The sequence below is a fragment of the Monodelphis domestica genome, chromosome 3 (genome assembly GCF_027887165.1).
Source record: "Monodelphis domestica isolate mMonDom1 chromosome 3, mMonDom1.pri, whole genome shotgun sequence".
Lineage (NCBI taxonomy): Eukaryota > Metazoa > Chordata > Mammalia > Didelphimorphia > Didelphidae > Monodelphis > Monodelphis domestica.
This window is the reverse complement of record NC_077229.1, coordinates 522,117,141-522,141,895: the sequence shown is the minus strand read 5'-3', so window position 1 is coordinate 522,141,895 and position 24,755 is coordinate 522,117,141.

Sequence of the window (24,755 nt, the reverse complement as noted above, 5' to 3'; positions counted from 1 at the left end):
CACCAGACGGGGTCATAAAGAGTTGGACACCACAGAAAAGACTAACAATAATGTTCATATATGGTTTTCTAAGACAATATGTTTCTTCAGTGACACATATATCTGATTTTACAAAAATTGGTTAATTGTAAAAATATAACATTTCTATCTGTAAAAAAAGAAGCCCTACATATTTTAGGAATTGAAAAGATATTTTAATATAGGTGTGTAGGTATATATATATATACATTAGAGATACATATACATAGATGTGTATATATCTATGGATATATTTTTAAAGATTTTTTTTAACAATTGAGAAAACAAAAGTTTTCCTAACAAATTTAAGGATAACATAGTGTCTAATACAATTCTGGGGAGTCTAGTGATAGTAATAGAATATAAGAAAGAAAATACAGCAAAAATATCAAGAAAATGATCAAATTATACCTATCTGCAGATAAAATAATGATTTTTCTTAGGAAATCCCAAAGGATCAGTAAAGAATCTAAATGATATAATTGATGTTTTGTTTTGTTTTAAATAGCAGTATATAAAACAAATCCACAAAAATCATCAGGATTGTAATATAGCTCAGCAATACAGCTAGACTACGTTGTAAATATGTAGACACAATTTGCAGATGCATAGATAGATTTCATCTAAAGTCTGGTCTATATTTATAGCAAGTAAGATAATAGAGGACCCTACACGATCACATTAGATGAAAAGAACAACATTCAAGAACAAAGAACAAAAAGGGGCAATCCCTCCCCTTGTCTCCAAGAGGGGCATTGAAATCCACAAATTACTTGGGGAAGGAATTTCTTTTCCAAAGAACTTTTAAGAAAACTCTAAAGCAGTTTAATAATAATAATAATATATATATATGTATATATATATATATATATATAAAACCACCCTTTTGTTCCATATGCCAAAATTACAAAATATGTTCTGAATAGACAAGTAGCAAAAGGAAAAAGTTTTAAAATTATAGTTTTAAATTTTAGAAGAAATTAACTGATTTAACTTTTAGAATTATGACTAGTATAAGAAATCTTTATTGAGAAATGAAAGAAATCACAAAAGACTATAAAATTAAAAGTTATTGCACAAGAATAATTAAAGAAACAATGATAAAGAAATCAAATTCAAGTGGGAAAAATATTTTGCATTAAACAACTTTCATGAAATATTTTCAATTTTAGAAATTTAGATAATTACTATAAGACAAAAATATATAACTTAATAGTCAAATATGAGTAAATAGCTCCAAAATAAAATTTGCAAAATATTAGCAAACATATAAAAGACTCCTATCTCACATATAATAAGAGAAATGACTTCTAGAAGTTCATACAGAAAAACAGTATCATAAGTGGGAATTTATCTCATCTTCTATGACTCCTGAACTACAAGTTGTACTATTTGAAATTTAAAATATGTGTTGGAATTCCAAAGTTAAAGAGAATGTTGGAAGGTTTTCTAGAATGAGGGATGAGCTTGAGAAAATGCACAAAAGCATGAGATATATTATACATTTGTGAAGCAGAGTTGTTGAGCTTCTCCAGAGCTTGGAATCAATGACATTGCCTCAAAATAATAAGGCAATGTGATTTTTATCTTAAACTAAAAAAAATCCCAAATTCATTCTAGTCAAATGGAAAGAGTCATTCTCCATAAGAACATACTCCATAAGAAATATGGAATATCGTCACATTGTAGAGAACTTTGTGGAGTTTCAGCTTTATTGGATAGGTAACCAGTTACAGTTTTTGGAGTTGAGAGGCAAATGATTCGATAAATGAATAATAAAAATGACTCTGGTCTAGTGTATAGAGGATTATTTGTGAGAATATCTGAAAGTTGCCTGCTGCCATAGGTCAGGAAAGTGATAAGGAGAACCCTACACAATCAGGAGGGCTTAAAAAGAAAGGCAGGATTGGAGAGGTGATATAGCTCTTACTGTTATTACCAGTAGGGAAAAATTATTAGACTAAATAAGTCATGCAGCTAACAGTATAGAATGTATGATAAATTTTATTTTTGTAGTTTGAATTCCTAAGGTGACTATCACATAATTAACAAAATTTAATTAGAAAAGATCTCAGCAGCAATGTTCTCCAACCCATACTAGAAAAAATTCTCACTCATTAGTCAATCAGTGGCTCTGGGCACTATGATTCAGTACATGGTTACTGAAAAGTGCTGAGGGACAAAAGGTTTCCACATTTTTCAATCACCTCAAAGCCCATTAAAATACCTTCTGGGTATAACCAGTGGCCCAACACCAATGCAAAAATAGACTTGTGTTACGCCATTCCAAAGATGTTTTCTGGTTCCACAACTAATAATTGTTGCTTCTGGTGGGCACACAAGTCCCTGTTAGCATTAGAATTCAAGCCTCATTTTGTTTACTAGTTTTACTATCTCTGAATAACTTGATTTGCTCTTAAAACTTCAGCTCTTTCTAGCTGCTCCTTGCTGACTTACCTGATTCCGCTACAACTTTACAGCTTATTTACTGACCCATGGAATTTATCACATTCAACTGCCTCATTATTTTTCCGGGTACTTGTCAGCTTTATCCTAGAGCTACCAATGCCCATGGTTGAAATGTGAATGAAATGAAAATGTGGAAATGAAATTCTTTTCTATCTTATCCTTTAGAAAAATCATATTTTCTCTACAATAGAAGATGTGTGGGTTTTGCAACAGAGGGTTTGCACATAGGAAGAGTGTCAGGTTGAAGAGTTTATGGATCTGATCACTTCCATGGGGGAGGGGTCCCAGGAGGTCTGGAATGTTGAGAGAAACCAGAAGATTCTGGCTAGGATTTCAGTTGGATCTCTCTCTCTCTCTCTCTCTCTCAACCTTGAGAGGGTCTGGTCAAAGCTTTCTCCTGGGGATTTATTCACCTTTCCTCTCCTGGGGACTGGACATTCTCCCTCCACCAATTCCCAACTGAAGGAACAGCTGAAGAAGACATTTGAACCTTTGTAAACTTTACCTCACAGTTCTTGGTGTCAAGGTCCAAGTTCCCCCAAAACTCAAGGAGGGAGGGAAAAGGGGTAATTAGAGAAGGAATACCTTCCCCACTTTCCTCCCCCATTCTTTTCCTGCCAGTCATTTTTCTTTGTGTTACTCTAGTTGACTTAAGTTATATTAAAGTTGTTGTCCTTTCCCAAATTAACTCAAGTGTGAGTGTGACAGTTTGAGGGGGGGAGAGATCTTCCTGAGAATAAACCTTAGGCTCTAATAGTGGAGGAGGACCTGAGGAGGGAAGGCTGAAGGGAAAATTATTCAACCCCTCCCCTTCTCTCTCTGAGCCAACCTTAAACCATCAGCTATCTCTCTTGAATCCTATTTTCTCTTTACCCCCAAGAAACTCCTCCATTATAGTTCTCTGCTAATACATGTAAGTTAGGTAATTTAGTGATTTATATTATTTTTTGAGTATGTATTTCTCTTTTTGACTTTTTACAGTCTGTGATTTAGGTTGTCCCCTGCCTTATTCAAGTCAAAGAGTCATGAAGAAATGGATAATAATTTTATCCTTACAACCTTCTAGAAATTGGTTCATGCAAAGTACAATTAATTGAGTTGTCTGAACTGTTCTGTGATTGAGTTATTGTTATTATTTTTTTTAATAAAGGGTGATGCCAAGTGTAATTTCTAAGGGCATTCCTGAGGGGATAGAGATAAAGAGAGACAGACAGACAAAGACAGAGAGAGAGAGAGAGACAGAGAGACAGAGAGAGAGGGAGAGAGGAGAGAGATTGAGAGAGGGAGAGAGAGAGAGAGAGAGAGAGAGAGAGAGAGAGAGAGAGAGAGAGAGAGAGAGAGAGGGAGAGAGGAGAGAGATTGAGAGAGGGAGAGAGAGAGAGAGAGAGAGAGAGAGAGAGAGAGAGAGAGATGTTCGTGTATGTATAAAATAGAGCTCAAAGTATTCACTACTTTTATGCTTTCTCTCATGAATATTGACTAATATAATTTATCAGACAAACTTAACTTTTAGAAATGGGACACTTTCTTTGGTGATGTAGGTATTATAAAATAGCTCCATAAATCCCTGGCATACTCCCACCCATGTACTTTCAGAGTCCAGGGGAAGTAGGCTGTGTAGCTCTGTTGAGTAAAGTGGGGTAAAATAGGGTAAAACAAAGTTGTAAGCCACTTCTTCCCTTTCATGAAGTCCTCAGGGTGGTCCTTTTAGGCAAACTGCATGCAATTTTTCTTCATGGAAAGTCTTAGAGAGTGTTGAATCTGCCTTTCCTTTTCAAATTCAGTCTGGTTTTGATTCCTGATAGAGGCACTGCCACTGGCCATTGCTTATCCAGGGATGTAGATGGAAATCCAAAGGAAAAATTCCAATCGTCCTCCATTCCAAAGTTCAGAAAGCCCTATTCTGGTCAAGAGAGGTGGAGGTAGGGGGAAAGCCTAAACTAAAACAGAGGTAATCTTACTTCCTACACTGAGATTACTTCTCAGCAATAGAAGCTAGAGCCATAGAGAGATAGACCTAGAAGCTAATAAAAAAAAAAAAAGCTAACTAGAAGGCATCTCCCCTACGGCTCCAGACAACAGAGTATTTTGGTCACAAAATAGGATCATTATTTTCTAAACAACCCATAGGCTTGGGTCAAGTATGACATGGTTTTCTCCAAAATTTGCAAAAGACACACTTTTAGCACTAATACTTCCATTCATTCAGTGGCATTAAAACTCTAGTCACTAGGTCTCTAGTCATATATATATATATATATATATATGACTATATATATATATATATATAGTCATAATAGAAATCTGTTTCACACAGTATTGAACCTGACTATGGCTAAAATAAGAATTACCTGATGAACTCAAATTTAAAGGATTTTTCAATGTTTAACAAGTGAAGTTTTAACTTGCTTGTTGAAAAAAATATACTTGAAATCGACAATGATCTTAGGAAAAGAAGAAGCCGTTGAAGATGAAGCAACAAGAGTTTGCAAGTCTTCAAAAGAGAAGCCTCATGGGAGTAAGTGATAAGTGTCTTCTAATAGTTGAAAAACCGTCAGCCAGACTATGCTATAGTATTACAAATGTATGGTTAGAAGTTTCAGTAAGGCAAATGTCAAACCAATAGAACTTTCTAACTGGAGCTCTCTAAAAATGGAATGACCTGTCTCCATAATCTATATTGAGCTCCCCCCTATAGGGGATATTTGAGTAGACAATAGGTGCCTTTTAAGAGTGTTCTTATATATAACTGAGACATGGGAAAAACTCCTCTGACATTGAAAATCCCTCAAAATTTTGTGACAATTTATCTTTCCATAGTTATCACAGTCATTTCTTCTCACACATTCTATACTGCATCTGAAGTGGCCTTCTTGAAAGGTATTCAGTAAAGATAATCCTGTAAATGCTTTCTCTCCCTACCTCTGGTTCATAGAATCTCTCTGATCTTTGTTAGCACAATTCAGTGGTCCCATCATACAGGAGACTCTTCTTGATAACCCTAATTGCAAGTGCCTGCCCTTCCTCTGCACTACAAATTTACTATTTACTATGTACATTTTTTATATATTTCTCTGTGCTCATCAGTAGAATATAAACATGGTGAATGCAGGGGCTCTTTCTTTCACTTTTTTCTTTCTATCCCCAGTGACTACAACAGTAGAAGACCAATAGTTGATCCCCAATAAGAACTAATTGAGTAGAGAAAGACTACTTCCAATTCTACAAAAAAAAAGTTTAAAAGCCATCAGTGAAGACAGAACCTTTACTAAAATTTTTGAACAGATAAATTATTTTTAAAATAAGAAATAGTTTATCTTTTTTTATCATATTTTAAATAAAAAATCAAAATAATTCCATTTTTGTTGAAATTTCTCCCCTGGAAAGAATTTCAGAGATAATCCAATCCACATGGACTGAAATTCAAAAAGGTTCAGCAGCTTCCCCAAGTTAACAGAGGTGGAACATGAATTAGGTTTTTCTGATATCTGAATTAGTGTTCTTTCCATTATAGTATATTTTATGCCTTCCCTTTCTTTCCTAGAATCTGAAGGGCCAGGAAGAGTTACCACCAAAGCATGTCCTATAATGTAATGCTATCCAAATGAAATCACAGCCTTGTTAACATCATATCCATCACACATCATCTGAAGAGAAGCTCCAAACAACTAACTTGCATTGAAAAGCTCCTCACACTCATTTAATCCTTATTAATTTCTGATTTAAATGTTTCCTAGCAAAGTTCTATAACATTTCTTTGCACTGCCATGTAATACCATGCTTAAGTGTATGTTTTATGGAGGAAATTACAAGGACATCGTTTATCTCAATATTTTTGTACTTGTGACATATTAAAGTTAGCTTGAAATAAAGCAAAACAAAGACACAAATGTTTAAGCCCTGTATAAATGTCTATCAAAACATAAGATCTTCTGTGAGTTATTGGACTTTCATCCTATATTGCTGTCTTTTTCTGCTATCACAAATAAACCCATTATCAATCCTCTTCACTGAATAAAGGATAAAGTGACTTATCAAAATGTCTTTATGATATTTATTGTTTTCAGTCAACAGGCTTTTCAAACATTTTCTTTGATACAGATATAAAATTCTGTTCTGAAGAGACATTATTACTCTATTTTACATCTAACATTTTTTTAAACCCGTAGTTATAAACTGTTTTGATTTGTCATTTGTCTTTTATATATATTTAAATTTCAGGATACTATTTTCTATTTTTTTTCTTTTCCTTCTGCAGAAATAAGTTTGTGGATAAAGGAAGAGAAAAAGGTACTGATTGAAGATTAAAACTAAATATATATTGGGGAGCAGAGTGGCTCTGCAAGGTGGCACAATAGTTTATATTTCCCCACCTAGAGTCAAGAAGACTCATCTTCCTGCATTCAAATCTGGACCCAGATAAGCTCAAGAAGAATGATACAACTGAAAAAAGGCTGAACAATAAGATATGTTGAAAGTGGTCTTTTTGTAATTAAAAAAAATGTCAACTCAAATTTTCCATGGAAAAATAATTTTAAGACCTCTCTAAAATTTTGCATTATGAAAAAAGAATGAATGAAGTATAAGTTAAGATGATAGTGAAGAAAATAAAGGACAGAGAGTAAGAATATCTACATCCAAATCTGGATGGCCTTCAGAAACAAAGTAAATAAAAACCCAGCAATTTAAATAAAAAGTTGTTATTTCTGAACTAACCTCTGAAAATCAAGATGTAGTCAATTTCAATCAGAATTCAAAACCCTAAACATTTCTTGAATTCTTACTTTTTCCTCTTACACTGAAATCAGAAGTTCTCATTAATTCACTTCTTTCCCCAGTTGTGTACATTTACAGAAGAGCCTTTGGAATGGTTTGCAGTAATATGCCACTTTGAGTATTCTAGACATTTCTAGGCAAATATACATACAAACATATATTTCTGTATGTATATACCTACATAACTACATACTGTGAAGGAGGGCAGGAGTTTGATCAAAAGCCAGTGCGCAATTTATTAAATGCAAAAACACTTAGTTTGTTATTAGGAAATATGGATAGGAAATAGAAAGGAGGAAAGTGAAAGTAATTTTATAATAGATTATTATAACTATACCCAAGATCCCAAACCTAACTAAACTTTTCTTTCAAAAACCCTACATCTATCTGTCTCAGAGGGCAGTATCTTTCTCTAGGCTGAAGTCCTCGCCTACTCTCCTACTCTTTCTATTGTAAAGATTAAAAATTAGGGGAGACTGAGGCAGGTAGAAATTAGTTTCTCTCTGCAAGGAGTATTATATTTATAGATATTTATTAAGGATTAAGGATTTAAGAATATACAAGTAAGAAAAAACACGTGCCTAAGCCAGAGTGGCCTAGATAAGACCTCACCTACATTATGGAAAGAGCCACGTCTGCTCCAAAACGGAAGTCCAAAAGAGCCACAAAAACCTTTGCCATCAGGTTAAACCCTTTCTCGATCTCGGCCCACCCCAGAATTCCCATGAGATTATAAAGCATTTTGGGGAAGTGGAGCAAGGGCTTGTGGGGATTGTAGTCCTGTATTCGAGTCTCTGTTTGATCATTGTTGGGGAGCAAAGTTTCCCCAAAAAGGATCATGAGAACATAATCAACTTAAACATTACAATAATTTGAGGATAAGAGAAAGAAAAAAAACGAATAAAACCAATAATTGCTGAACGCATTGACAAAAAGCCAGTTAGGGGACAGGCAGTCCCCTTTGGCATGAAAGTATACATACAAATAAATGTTCAATCAACTACACCCAAAGTTCATTTTTGTGCAGCTTGTGGTCTGGAGGCTTCTTCATGGTGGCTTCTCCAACAGTTCAGTTTCTGGGTTCAGAGAGGGAGCATCTTCTTTACCTAAAATTCTTCTCAAAAGAAATTTAAACTTTGCAATTTAAATAATGATATTTTTTACATTCCCCCCGTTAAGAAAGTGATTAAAAAAAAACAAGATCACTTAGGGATGCATGGCTGAGGTATGAAGTATATGAATCAATTGGCAAAAGATATTAAAAAGATATCAGAAAAATCCAAATAAAAAAGAAAAAATTTCTGGATGAAAATATAGACTATCAAAGTCTTATGTGTAAAAATTCCAAGTAAAAAGAAAAATAAATCTATAACAGGTCCTTGAATCAGGGCCCAATCAAAATGATCTAAGCAATGATGCATTTACCCAGTCAGTAGCCAGGACTACAGAAAAGTAGCACACTATGGAAGGCAGAAAAGGGGACCAGATTATAGGAGCCAAGGTTTCGGGGATACTGGTCTGTGAGTATCTTCAGGGTGAGTGTGGACACAAGGAAAGCCTATGTCTAACAATGTTAAACACAGTAACCTCGAGTCTTCACACTAGGTTCAAGAACTTTGGATTGGCCTAGAAGTGCATCAATCCATCCTGGATCAGCTTTTCTTTGGCCCTATGAAATGGCTCTTGTGTGTATCTCTTGTCCTGGAATAAGACAGAATCATTAAGCAAAGTCCCATAATTTATTTAAATAATTAGTGGCATCGTTTTTATAGTCACAAGCTTTTTGGGCATGCATTGGCAAATGTATTTTAAACTTATATTACTGAAAAATCAGAAGTTTAAAAAAATCTTAATACTGGTGACATGTGCTTCAAATATAAAAAGGAGAGACAAATAAAAAATTACTGAAACAGAATATTGCACATGCAATAAAAATATAATAATAAAAGACCTTTAAAAATTAAAAAATGTATCTTATAATCATTGACACTCTGTGTCAGCTAAGAAAATATAAAATGCAAGGCTTTCTCACCAAAAATGAGATCCATTTCCTCTTAATATCTGGCCATGCTCCACTGTGAGTAGAAGGCAAATGAATTGAACAGTAGTACAAATATGTAGATATCGAAATCCCCAAAATTCTCAATAGCCCAATTAATTACAATAGCAAACAAACACCCTATCATATTTCACATAAGTTGCTATATGACATTTTTAAAACCTATGAATTGATGGATATTTGTCACAATTTTTACAATCATAGCAAATCTTTCAACCTTGGCATTTAAACATATATTTTTAAACAAAGTAAAACTCATCTTGGGTTAAGAACATAATCAAGAAATCGATATATCATTCTGGTGCAAGTAAAATAGTGAGCTGAAGAGTATAAATAAAGGGATGCTCCTTTTTTGGAGGTTTTTCGGGGTACAAATGCCCTGAGATTAACTGCCCAACTTCCATTCACATATTTAGAAATGTGGGAAGGTTGGGGGTTATAAAATGTATTTCACTTCAGCTACTAGAATGGGCCTTACCTCGTGGTAGGGGCAGGCAAAAATAACCAGAGATTGTTAAAAAAATAATTCCAAAAATCCTATTTAAAAACCCCTTAAAATCATTTGAGATATTTAGCACACTAAATTTTCCAAAGGTTTTATACAATTGTAAACAGTTCTGAAGTCCATCCATCCTCTATGTCAATCTACAAAGGCAAAAATAGAAAGGCTGTTTTTTCATATATGGGCTTAATCACTAATATTTTTTCAGCACAGTTATAGGGGAAAAACAACAGAATTTCAAAACTCAGTATATTCAAAATAAATTCAATCAAACTTCAGTGTAACAGAATAATATTCAATCCAGTAATATATGAATTTAACATCACAAAGTTAAACCTTAAACAAAGCAAATATCAAAGTGCAATACAGAGATTATTTTTTATAAACCATTGGAGTCTGAAATGCCTTAGAACCTCCAGTCTTCCTTGGTTCTTATCCATTTAAATGTCTATTGTCAGAAGGCAGAGTGGTAGGGGCTAGGCAATGGGGTTTAAGGGATCTGCTCAGGGCCCCATAGCTGGGAAGTATCTGAGGCCAGATTTTAACCAAGGACCACATGTCTGTAGGCCTGGCTATCAGTTTTCTGAGCCACCCATTTGCCTCCCCAAAGTTGAATCTTTGGGCTGAATCTTTCTTCTGGCACGCAGGTGAAATCAATGAAATCACCAGAACAGTCAAAAGGTATCCTTTTAAACAGCCCATTGCTTAAAAGTCTGTTTGAAAAGTCTGTTTCTTCTCTCTCCATTTTTCTCTCTCTCCCCTGCTACCATCAGCCCACATGGCCAATAGTTACCAGCTAGTAGAAATGAGTCCTGAGCGATCTGCTCCAAGGATCTACGTGATGAGCCGGCTGGGGTCACGCCTGTGGGTCTGGGGCGCAGAAACAAGCAGGCAGGGCTGAGAGAGTGGGCACCAGGTGATTGCAATCTTGGTTGAATCAGGTCTGGATCAGGGCTGAACGCCCACAGGCAAAAGCAGCTGAGCTGGGTGGGGTGGGCGGCAAATGCAACAGGTATTATGGAAAGACCAGCAGCTTTGCGAGGGTAAAAAAATCACCTTGACCAGAGAGATGTGGCTCAAAAAAAAATTTTTTTTAGGTACTAGATATTAAAGATTAAATCAGAAGATTGAAAGGTTTTTTTTCCCATTAGGTTGCCAACTTTAAAGATTAAAAATTAGGGGAGACTGAGGCAGGTAGAAATTAGTTTCTCTCTGCAAGGAGTATTATATTTTTAGAGGTTTATTAAGGATTAAGGATTTAAGAATATACAAGTAAGAAAAAACACATGCCTAGGACCTCACCTACATTATGGAAAGAGCCACGTCTGCTCCAAAACGGAAGTCCAAAAGAGCCACAAAAGCCTTTGCCATCAGGTTAAATCCTTTCTCGATCTCGGCCCACCCCAGAATTCCCATGAGATTACAAAGCATTTTGGGGAAGTGGAGCAAGGGCTTGTGGGGATTGTAGTCCTGTATTCTAGTCTATTTTTTTATACTATCTAATAATATAACCACTATCTATCTACCTATCTACTCAAATTATTAATAATCAATAAGGCATTAAGAACTTAAATCAGTTTCTCAGTCTCCTCAGAGTCCCAAAGAGAGCAAGCCACATATCCCTCTCTTCAGGTGACCCAGAGACAAAAAGCTCTTTCCAATGGTCTTCAACTCAGCAAACTACACTCACTCACACCCTTCTAACTGTCACCAACTGCCAAGCGGCACAGCAGAGGGTCAGGGGGTCTTTTACTAAGAAATCTTATTACTCCTTTGCCTCTTTAATAGAAAAAGATAGAAATTAAGAAAAACTATCTTAACAATATGCATATATCTAGGGATAGATGGAATTCTGTGATGTTAAATTGCAAGCTTGAATTTGATGTTGCCATATATGATGAAACAGACAGATAATAGGATACTTTCAGATTCTTTCTTGTTCTATATCTACATATTATTTGGGATAATGTCCTTGCCTTTTCAGCTCTTTCGAAACCACTTGAGGATTGCAAACAATAGAAAGATCTTTTGGTTTGGGGATTGGGGTTTAGGTTTTTTTGTTTGTTTTTTGGGGGTTTTTTGCAACATTTCTCAATCATCTTTCTTATCCCTGTATTGAAAAGTTGACAGTGACTTCTATCTTCAAAGTTGAAAAATGCATCTGTATTGGACATTATAACTTTATTAAAAACCCATCATCAATTATATTCCATTAATTTTTGTCTTATTGGGCTGATTCTGACATTAGTTCTGAGAATATATGTCAATAACATTTAAAATTCCCCTCCATTAATATATGATTAATGGAAAAGAGACAAGTATAGACAGGATGTCTGAAGTAGTTCTTTTATCACATGAAAACATTGACTAAGCAGGTTGAGTTTGAATGCAACAAGAGGAAGATTAATCTGTCAGAAGAATGGCATGTGCCTCATCACAGAATGAGGACACAGTGCAGAAGAAGTGATCACCAAATGATTTCACTTTCAAAGGACCTTCTGCATTTTACAATCGTTTACTATATACACTTTGACTTTTGATGTTATGAAGTTTGTCATAGAATTTTTCAAGTGAAAAACTTTCCACTGGTCATTAGTGAGTCATGAAACTTGAACAGAGGCTGACCAAGAGAAAGCTATTCTAGTCTAAAAATGTGTTGATTGTTTTGCAGTAGTAATTAATCTTGGTCTTTCCAAATTCCTATTCTTTTGTCTCACAGATCACTGATGTGGATGTGACCTTTGGATCTTGAAGGTTAGGTCAATTAGAGGGCATGATTTGGCTGCTTACCTCTCTAAAAAGCCTTCAAATCAGCCTCCGGGAATGTTCCACGTTTATTTTTGTTAGCCATTCTAGCTCTTCTTGGAGAGGTTCAATACCATAAGGCTGTACTCCCAGGGAAGAAATCATTTTTTTTCTGTAGCAACCCATGAAATAAAGAAAAATAAAAGATTTCCCTCAGTCCAACACAACAATGACTGAGAGTTGTAGAAAAGGGAGCAGAAAATACCCCAAATAACATTGTTATTAGACCATCAAACCTCTCAGTCTTTGTCCCATGACTGAAGGGTAGATCTATTGTTGGAACCAAATCAAATTAATTTTGACATTCTTGATGTAAAGAAAAACTATCCCTATTATTAGGATAATTATAAAACCCATTAGCCATAGCAGGTTAGAATCCTCTCATAAGAGTGCTAATTTGCCTGGGACTTTTTAATATGACATTTGGTGAGCCATTGAGAATTATTTTAAATGAACTGTCTTAAGACTCTTTTCAGGACGGCACTTAAAAAGGTAGTCCTGGAGTCTTCCTGTGTTAGGGTCCAGGCCTCCCTCACCTGGAACCTGTGAATTTTAAAAGTCTCCATCTTGGTCTAGCACCCAAAAATTGTGCACACCCACACTACACGGGCATGTGCTAGTCAATGACAAATCAGAAATAACTAACTGCCCACCTGGGCTGTCCTAAGCCAAGCTAGAGCCAACCATTGGATTTTGTGAGACACAGGAAGTGAGGTAGGGAACAGCCTCTAGAATTCGCTCACTTCCTGTGGGGAGAGGGAGACGCCAGTTGGTGTTAGGAGGAGTTGGTGTTAGGAGCTTGGAGAGGGAGGACGCCCGCAGACAGCTTTCCTTCAGATTGGTCACGTGAGTTAAGGACTGACTCTTTCCACCTGGGCCTTTGGGCCTAAAACTCCCTCTGCCTTGGTCAGAGGTTGAGTAGCCCCTTTCCCTTTTTCTCTTCTCTCCTTCTCTCCCTATCCTTTTCCCTACTCCCAGTGTGATTAAACCTCCATAAACTTCATTCTGACTTGAGTGTTTCATTTTTAGGAATTTCATAAGTAAATTCCTTGGCGGCCATTGTTTAATATTACATAAATCCTGTAGCCACATTTTAGCCATTACAATATTATAACCCTCTCCCATCTCCCCTAAATTTCCACCATTACAGTATTGGCGTAACCACTACGGGAAAAAGAACCTTATCAGTCTTCTGATCTCCTTACTATCACCTGGGAGAAATCCCACCCCGGCTACCCCCTCTGGCTCTTGGCCCTGCCTTAGTGCTTGGAAGGTTTCTAGAACCTCAATAAATTTCCTGAATTTTCTTGCCTTTTCAACCCACTTATTGCTCCGTCAGTCCTTTTACCAAATACCTTAGCTTAAAGACACAGCTGCCAGAACAGGTGAGTATAAAACACCTTTTCTCTTTTCCCTTTACCCCTTAAGTTAAATTGGGGTCAACAGGATTTTTTTTTTCTTCTCCCCTTTTTGTCTCTCATTTCCGCTTCCTTTTACTTTAAGGAGGTGGCTTAGTAGATTGAGAGGCAGATAGCAACGAGGAATCTCAGAAGGAGCTCTTAGGAGCTCCTAGTCCGCAAAAAGCAAAAAAAAAACAAAAAACCAGCTGAATACAGCTAGGGAGCTAATTTAAAACCCATTTTTTTTCTGTTTCCTGGCCTTTCTAGTCTTAAAAATTTAAGTGGGCTTTGCTCAAGGAAGATAGCACATGGTCCTAGCGGTTTTAGCCTGAGGACTAAAGAAGATTGCTGGGACCCACCCATACCCACTTTGTAAAAGAAGGAGGTTTAGTTTGGCCTTTTGTTTACGGTCTATTCACTCCTAATCAGCCCTTTCATAGCTTCTACCTTCCTGTATGAGGGTTTTTGTAACCCCTCCCAGAAGCTTGATAAGGAGAATTTACAACACAATAGGCCCTTAACCTGTATAGGGTTGTAGACTAGGGGGCCACCTACTGTAGAAAAAAAAAAAAGCTACAGGCAACCTAGCAATTGACTCAAAGAAAGAAAAAATGTGGCTACAACCAATGTCTGCTTTACTTCGAAATTGGCTTATAAGTTCAATGACCAAGTGCATTGGATTTTTAGTAGGTGTTCCTCTAGGATGGTATTTTTCAGAAACTATAAACCTCATCGTGACCATTATATTCATCTTCCTTGGGATTGTAATTGTTGTGCTTACAATGATATACCTAACCTCTAAGAGAGAACACTCCCTTGTTCCTTCTATTACTAAACAAATTAAGGAATTACACACTTTTATGGAAAACCAAATCACGGAGCAATATAATATCACTGATCAACGTATTAGGGAACTCCACACTTTTATTGGGGAGCAACTTCAGGAACAGAATAATATTTTTACTCAAAAAGTTAGGGAACAGAATATTATAACTGATCAGAGAATTACAGAATTGCACACATTTATTGATCAGCAACATAAAGAATTGATTACTATCACTGATCAAAGAATTCGGAACCAAAATGCTTGTATTGAACAAATTAAAAAAGAAATTACTCTTATTTATCAACAACTGATGGAACGGGATGAAGTTAGGGAGGAAACATGGCGAGAGATAAAAACTTCCCTGGCTGAACTTAATCAGGGACGATGGGGAGAGATAAAAACTTCCCTGGATGAAATTAAACAGGACAAATGGGGAGAGATAAGAACCTTCCTGCAAAACATTGATAGGGAGTTAAAAACATCCCACAATAGGAGTGATTTAACTCTCCATCCCCCATCATTATCAGACTCCCTGACCAACCCTGCCCAAAACGATTTGGCTCAAATAGAAGCCCCTTCACACCAACCAGCTCCTCCCCATCCTGACCACCCAGCCCCTCCCCCTGCCATTCTTGCCCCTCCCACCCTGGTTCCTCCTTCCATTCATGCCTCTTACCCTGCCTCCTCAGCCCCGGATCCTCCCCCTGCTCTTCCCCCCACCCATGCTCATGCTCCAGCCCCACCCCCTGTTCCTGCCCCAGCCCTTCCCCCTACCCTCCCCTCCACTCTTGCTCTAATCTCCAACCCCCATGCTCCAACAGCTAATAATCCTAACATTGAAAATGGAGCAAGTAGCCTAGAAACAGTAACACCAGATAGTTTAGACAGAAGTTTATTTCCATTGATGGAAGTACCCACCTTTAATAAAGAAGGGAAATTGGTGCCTGTGAGACACTATACACCTTTTAAACCTGATGATTTAGAAAAATTCAAGCACAATGTTCAATCATTTGAGGCAGAACCAATGTTGGTTATAGAAAAATTAGAAAATATATTCAGAAACTTTGACCCTTCTTGGTTGGATGTGGAGAATTTGTTAGATACATTTCTGACAAAGAGAGAGAAAAATAATGTCATCTCTCTAGCTAATAAGAAAAGTGGTAGAGGAGCTCATCACTGGCCAACTGTAGATCCACACTGGAACCCTAATATTGTACAGGATCACACAAAACTAGCCCTGGCCAGAGAAGCATTATTAAAAGCCATGAGAGACTGCTCTGATAGCCCTGATGCATGGGAAAAATTTGAACAATCCCGGCAGGAAATTAATGAGACCCCCTCCCACTTTATGGACAGACTTATTGACGTAGGAAGTACATATATGGACCTTGATTTGTCCAGAGAAAAAGACATTAAACATATACGCAGACAATTCGTTAGGAATTGTTGTTCAGCAGTAAAAGACTACTTTGAAACCAACTGTCCCAACTGGGAGTCTATGGACCTCGAAGAACTGAGGAAAGTAGCAACATATGCCTATAAGAATCGTACAAAAAAACCTGAGACACACAATAAATCAGTATCAGACTTAGAAAAAGAAATTGAAATTTTAAAGGAACAATTGAAAAGTAAGGGAGAGACCATGGCCCCTTTGCAGGAATCCACAGATAGATCATTAACAAACCCCTTAATATGCCTCTTCTGTGGGAAGAGAGGCCATGCAATGATAGTCTGTAGGAGCAGACTACGGGAAACAAGAAATAATAACACCTTTAGGAATAATAAATATAGGAACCACAATGCCAATCAAAATGACGATGCTCAAAATACAGAAAATGATACTACCAAAAGAAATGCCCAACAACAATATATAAGAAATGGAGCTCGACCACGCTACACTCAGGGTGAACAACCCCAACAGCGTGGAGGGTCCCAAAAAACTGCCCAAGCATCTTTATGAAGGTGTGAAGGGGGGGTGAGGGCCCTGGAATCAAAGAATGAGACCTTTGATTTTCCAGACCCTGATATTTTAATGCCAGTAATCCCTATATATTCCCCCCCGAACAGTAAGGAACCTCATGTCACTTTAAGGGTAGGAAATTCATACTATGACTGTCTTTTAGACACTGGAGCATCTAGGTCAGTTCTAGTAAGCAAACCAGATGAGAAATGTGATTCTATTGGCTCTTTAAATGTAGTAGGTGTTTCAGGAAAACCGTTAAAGGTCCCAAAACTTTCTCCTCGCATGGTACGCGTGGGACCCCTAACTGTTGAGCACTCTTTTCTTTTAATGCCTGGATCTCCCACAAATTTGCTGGGGAGAGATTTACTATGCAAATTACAAGCCACAATAATGTGTGCCCCAGATGGCTCCCTTTCTTTAGAAGTGCCCGAGGAAACCTTAAATTTACTCCCTGTATTTCTCTCAGAGAGCCAGGAGGCAAAGGAGCCTCCCACCTTTGAAATACCTACAGATATACCAGAGTCTCTTTGGGCCACATCTTCTACTGATGTAGGCTTACTTAAATCAGCTACTCCCGTGCAAATAAAAACTAAATCCAGCCCACCTCCTTGCATTCCTCAGTATCCTCTTTCCAAGGAGGCAATGGAGGGCATTACCCCAATAATAAATTCTTTAATTGACCAAGGAATAATTTTCCCTTGTAAATCTGAATACAACACGCCCATCCTCCCCGTTAAAAAACCAAAAAGGGGACCCGATGGAAAACACCTCTATAGATTCGTACAGGATTTGAGGGCTGTGAACAATCACGTTATAAAGAGACACTCCATAGTTCCCAATATCAATACTATTATTTCTTCTATTCCTAGCACAGCTACATACTTTACAGTAGTAGACTTGTGCTCAGCCTTCTTCTCTATACCCATACATGAGAACTCGAGGCATATTTTTGCTTTCACCTGGAATGGCATACAATATTCCTGGAGTCGGCTGCCCCAGGGTTATGTAGAAAGTCCGACCTTATTTGCACAAATTTTGGGACAAGATACAGATAATATAAAATTTAAAAACAGCAAATTAATAAAATATGTAGATGACCTACTCTTGGCTTCCGTGGATGCAGAAACATGTCAGGAAGATAGTAAACACCTTCTTTTGGAACTGCACAAAAGAGGTCATAAGATCTCAAAGGATAAAGTTCAGTGGTGTCTCCCCAAAGTAGAATATTTGGGGTTCATTCTGACAGCTGGTGCACGCTCTATTTCTCCCAAGCGAATTGAGAATATTCAAAAATTGAGTGCTCCTACCACTAAAAAACAGTTAAGAGCAATTCTGGGAGCAACAGGGTTTTGCAGACAATGGATTCCTTGCTATGGGGAAATTACTAAACCTCTTATAGCACTAACAAGGGATGCAGTCCCTGAACCCCTCAAATTAGAGCCTGAACACATGTCAGCTCTATCAGAGCTAAAAAAGGCTATCTTATCTGCCCCTGCTCTAGGCATCCCAAATTACAACAAGCCATTCACTTTGTATGTACATGAGCGAAGAGGAGTAGCCTCAGGCGTTTTAACTCAGACTCTGGGGCCTTCTCAGCGTCCAGTTGCTTATTATTCAGCCCAGTTGGACCCAATAGCTTCAGGAGCACCACCATGCCTTAGAGGAGTGGCTGCTACTGCTTTACTAGTGACAAAAACCGTTGATCTAGTATTAGGATGCCCATTGACAATTATGTGTCCACATGAGGTAGAAGCATTATTGCTAAGACAGAGAACACAGGCATTTTCTGATCAGCGAATTACAAGGTATGAAATAACCTTGCTAAATAATGAAAATATTACTTTGAAACGCTGTTCAACCCTTAATCCTGCCACCTTGCTTCCAGACTTGCCAACTTCAGGAGAACCATTACACAGTTGTGAAACACTAGTGTCCATGGCAGAAAAGCCTCGAGATAATCTCTTGGACACTCCCTTAGACAATGCAGATCTGATTTTATTTACCGATGGTTCCTCTTTTATGAGGGATGGCATACGCTACAGTGGAGCTGCCGTAGTCTCAGAATTTGCCACTGAGTGGTCAGCCTCATTACCTTCTAACATTAGCGCTCAAGGAGCTGAGCTCATAGCTCTGAAACATGCCTGTATAATTGCCAAGGATAAAAAGGCAACAATTTATACGGATTCTAGATATGCTTTTGGCATTTGTCACTCAGTTGGGATGCTATGGCTCCAGAGAGGATTTTTAACCTCAGCTGGAAAATCCATAGCTAATGCTGAAATTATTAATGAAGTCCTTTCTGCTCTTCAGCTGCCTGAAGCCCTAGCTGTAGTTCATTGCTCAGCCCATACAGGTGGCACCGACCCTGTCTCTAGGGGAAATGACCGAGCAGATGCTGCTGCAAAGCTAGCAGCCATAGAAGGGCCTGAATTACTTTTAACATTAACAACTACTGATGACTCAAATTTATCACTTTCCTATGATGAGAAGGAAGTGGAAAAATGGAAACAGAAATTCAAAGCAAAACAGATCAATGGAGTCTGGGTGTCATCTGAAGGAAAACCCCTGCTCCCTAGAAGTTTCTATCACCAAATTTGCCAATCTGTTCATAATAATGGCCACTTTGGTACCCAGGGCATCGTGGACTCTGTTAAGAGAGTATGGATAGCCCCTGGTATAACTACCATAGCCTCTAAAGTGTGTTCATCCTGCCCTACCTGCCAGGCATATAACCAACATGCCTTTCGTGGTAAAGCCTTTGGTGGACGTCCTCTGGCTTACACACCTTTTGAGCACCTGCAGATAGATTTTATAACGATGCCAAAGGCTGGACAATATAAATTTTGTTTGGTCATAGTAGACCAACTGACCAGATGGCCGGAAGCATTTCCTACAGCCCGAGCCACAGCAGCTTTTGTTGCTAAGGTGCTTTTAAAAGAAATTATTCCTCGCTTTGGCCTACCAGCACGTATTGACTCCGATAGGGGGAGTCATTTTACTGATTCTGTTCTAAACCAGATATATTCTTGCTTGGGGATAACTCCCAAATTCCATGTTCCATATCATCCCCAGAGTTCAGGCCAAGTGGAGAGGATGAACAAAGAACTTAAAACTATGATTGGAAAATTATGCACTGAGACCCATTTAAAATGGCCTGAAATTCTCCCTCTGGCCCTATTTTATCTTAGAAGCAGGCCTAGAGGAGACTTACATATTTCACCATTTGAGATGCTTTTTGGACATCCGCCTATACAGGCTAAGCCTTTCTCCCCGGCTTATACATCGCTATTAGGGGGAGATACTACTATTGCTTCCTATATACAGGAATTACAGCACAAACTGCGTGAGCTACATGAATCCGGAGCTGCAGTACAAGCTGGACCACTAGACTTCTCACTTCACAACCTGAACCCAGGAGACAACGTGTATATAAAGAACTTCCAGCGTACAGGAGCAACCCAGCCTTCCTGGGAAGGACCATTCCAAATATTGTTAACTACTCCAACATCTATAAAGGTTGGAGAAAAGGACTCTTGGATTCACTGTTCTCATGTAAAGAGAGCATCTTCTGTTGAGACTGATTGACTCTATCCTATACATGCATTGGAGATAACTACCCATTGACAAGTGGAACTGTTTTATTCTGCTTTTGACACATTGAATTTCTAAATTTAATTTTTTTCCCTTTTTTCCTTTTTTTCTCTTTTCCTTATTTTATTATTATTATTATTTTTACATTATTTTATTTTTTTCCCTTTTTCTCATTTCTATGTACTTTAGGTACATATGATCAATATTAATTTTTATTCTACAATAATATTAGTTTAAATATATATACTTGCTGTTATTACTAATACGCACCCAAACAGCTTTAGACTATGGGAACCTGCCATTTATTGATAATTGTTGTGGGACTATGATTAGTGTTTGTGTCTGATTCTTGGAACGAGATCAAAAAAGGAGCACAGAGATAACCTGGATAATGCCAAAAGAGCTCACAGGTCTAAAAATCAAAGACCAATCCAGGAAGACTTAATGCATTTCTAAGCCAATACTAAGGACTTGAACCTAGTGTGAGACTCGGGGTTGCGACACTTGACAGACGTTAAGATGTAGGCCTTCCCTGTATCCACACTCTTCGTGAAAATACCTACAGACAAGTACCTAAGGTTGGCTACCATCCTGGCTCCATCCATCCCTGAGAACGAAGGTAAAATCAGACGAGGGAATAACACTTCCCTAGATATAAAATAAAAATCTGGTCCTCTTTTTTTTCTCTCCTATAGTATGGCAACTTCCTGTAGCCTTGGCTGCAAATGGGGAAGTAAAATTATGCTACATTCTGTCCTACAGACTTGTGGGATTAGAAATTACTTAACTGGACCCTAATACAGGGGCCTGTAAAAATAAGAAAATTTTTTTTTTATTTTATTCTTGCTTTCTAAAATTTTGTATACATAGATTTTTTTTGCTTTTTGATACTAATTTTGAATTCTTCTTTAATATAGATATGTATATATAAAGGGTTTATATTTTTCCCTTATTTTTTTCCCTTTTTCTTCTTTTGATTTTGATTTTTGATTTTATTTTCATATTGTTTTGTTTTTCTTTTGAATTAACTCACACACCCCCACAACTAAAACTTGAATCCTCAGCTGGACTCAGTGTTTTTTTCAACACTTTCTTCAGGGGGGATTGTATTTCATCAAATCCAAGATTTAAATTTTGTTCGAGATAAATCTTCAGAGAAGAAGCTTGCTAACTAACTGAATCCAGAGAATGAACTGTTTGCAGAAAGATATCTAAACCTTTTCACTACAGGAAGATCCAGAATGAACCTTGGGGTGTGGTTGATTGAACATTTTTTGAATGTACACTCTTATGCCAAAGGGGACTGCCCCCTAATTGGCTTTTGTCAATGCGCCCAGCAAAACATTGGTTTGCTGTCTTTCTCTCTCCTCTATTTCCCATATTTACAACTATTATAATTTTCCTCTTAGTGGAAAAAAATTTTGTATATACTTACAGTTAGAAATTTTTGGGGTGCAGTATGCTTATGTTTAGTGATCAATTGGGGAGACTAGTCTCCCAATCATCATCAGGGGGGATTGTGAATTTTAAAAGTCTCCATCTTGGTCTAGCACCCAAAAATTGTGCACACCCACAGTACACGGGCATGTGCTAGTCAATGACAAATCAGAAATAACTAACTGCCCACCTGGGCTGTCCTAAGCCAAGCTAGAGCCAACCATTGGATTTTGTGAGACACAGGAAGAGAGGTAGGGAACAGCCTCTAGAATTCGCTCACTTCCTGTGGGGAGAGGGAGACGCCAGTTGGTGTTAGGAGGAGTTGGTGTTAGGAGCTTGGAGAGGGAGGACGCCCGCAGACAGCTTTCCTTCAGATTGGTCACGTGAGTTAAGGACTGACTCTTTCCACCTGGGCCTTTGGGCCTAAAACTCCCTCTGCCTTGGTCAGAGGTTGAGTAGCCCCTTTCCCTTTTTCTCTTCTCTCCTTCTCTCCCTATCCTTTTCCCTACTCCCAGTGTGATTAAACCTCCATAAACTTCATTCTGACTTGAGTGTTTCATTTTTAGGAATTTCATAAGTAAATTCCTTGGCGGCCATTGTTTAATATTACATAAATCCTGTAGCCACATTTTAGCCATTACAATATTATAACCCTCTCCCATCTCCCCTAAATTTCCACCATTACAAACCTTAGAGACATTTTCATAATTAGGGAGATGAAAAAATTCTTCCAGTATAGTAGCTCAGTATTTCAGGATGTGACTGGGGAGAGAGGAAAGGTAGGGAAAGTATCTCAGTTAGAAGAGGAGACAGCTTCTCCTCTATGGATTATAAATCTCTTTTTCACTGAGGCTTCCAGTGAAGTGATAGACTGGGTGATGGATCCAAACAAAGTGAGTTTCTGCTAATGCCCTCAGCTTTAAATAGCTGCTTAAAGGTGGTTGGGAGAGCTGAGCCCTCTGTGCTTCTCTGAGCAGAGGCAAACAAATAGCAATCCTGAGATCTATTTTGTGGGCTCTCAACACTATCAGGGCTCAGTGACAGTAGTGTGAGCAATTATACAAACCATATTGGAGTAGTCCTTAGCTGGATTCTAATAAGGAACCTTTAAGGTACTGCTACAAATACAATGCCTAGTAGTGAAAAGACAACTCTTTCTTTGGGAGGACTTTTAGGATGAAGTAGTGAAATTATTGAGAGATGTCTTACTGCTAGGAGGGAAAAAACTATCTACTCAGTTCCCAAGAAAATAGTCTTTTCCTTGAAAAGACTCTTCTAATAAGATAAATATCTAAATTTCTTCTCCTGGTGACACCTATGTAACCGGGAAGATCCTCTAGAAGATCTTTATACCTGTGACACCAAGAGCTATTGTGCCATGAATGCAAATTTACCCCCAAACAGTCTAGGCTAATTTTTACTTAATAGAAAATAAAACCATCTTCAAATCTCAAGCCATTAATATACTGTCATCTTCATCCTTCTTTAAAAAGGATGTAAATATCAAGAAGAAACCCTTCAGCCCTTAAAACTAACTTAGATAAAGTTTTGTGAATGCTTTGATCATAACCTTGCCCTTTCCTATTTGAAGCAAAAGCTCCCATCTCAGCCACAGTCCTGAGTAAGAAACCCTTACTCTGAAATAAACTGAATTCTCTTTGAGCTAAAATATACTGCAAATATCAAAACTATCCTTTATTACTCTCTCCATATTTCTGTAAACCCCTCTATTTACTTAGGAGATTCTGAGACTTGAATCATGATACTTGACAAGGAAATGTCAATTTTTATTAGTGGTCCCTTTCTTTATCTCTTTAATTATGGATTTTTAGTAAGTCCTCCTTTTACTTTTTTCAAGTTATGAGAGCATCTATTAGACTGCAGCATATGACATATATGACTCATAGCTGACTATAAGTCAAAGATTCTTCAATTCACATTATTTTTGCTTAGAGTTTTATTTTTTAAATTACTTTATATGTGGATAATATACACTTAAATTTTAAACATTTTTAAAGATATGTGGCTATATTCAGCACTTTCATACTTTCTATTAATTTAGCTTATTCCTACTTTTTTGAATGAGTATTAATGTATTTCTAAATTGTACTCATCTATCAGATATAAATTGTTCTCATCTATCACAATCTTTATGAATTTCAATCTTCTCCTCTAAGATTCCCATCATCCCTTCCCCAAACTTGAAGAGTGATAGCTTTACTTTCTGAAGCTGATTAATTAGTGAATGTAACAGAGATGGTATGTGTTCAATAAATACATATATCTCTTTTATCTCCACAACAATAAAAGGAAGTACAAGCCAAAACTATTTTAATCTGCATAGTTCATAGGATAACAAACACATATACCCTATACAAAACCAGCATTTGAGAAACTAGGCTACATGCTGAGATAACTGTAAAAGGTGGCAATAATTCATTTAGCAACTGAAAAACTTAAATTTTAATAATAATAATAATAAAGCTAGATTTTATACTGAATTAGACTATAATTGTTGAGCTTTGTGTAAATCAGGATGCATTTTATAAATATGTAAGCTGATAAAACTTGATGATTTGTTTTTCATTCTCCCTTCTCAAAAAAACATAAACATGGAAAGGGATAGATGAGAGGATACCCAAAACCTTCATTTGACATATGAAACTGAAGCTCAAAAGGGTTGTTTCATGTCCAACAAAATGCATGCTATATCATGTTGTCACATAATGGCAGACTAATATTTTATTGGAAGAAAATTTCTTGAAGTGGACTTTTGTCACAGCTTGCTTCATTCTAAGATAAATCAGATACAGTCTATCAGTTAGTTAATATTTATTATGTTCCTATAATGTGCCAAGCACTGGGTTAAGTTATGGGGATACAAAGAATAGCAAAAGGAAGTCCCTCTT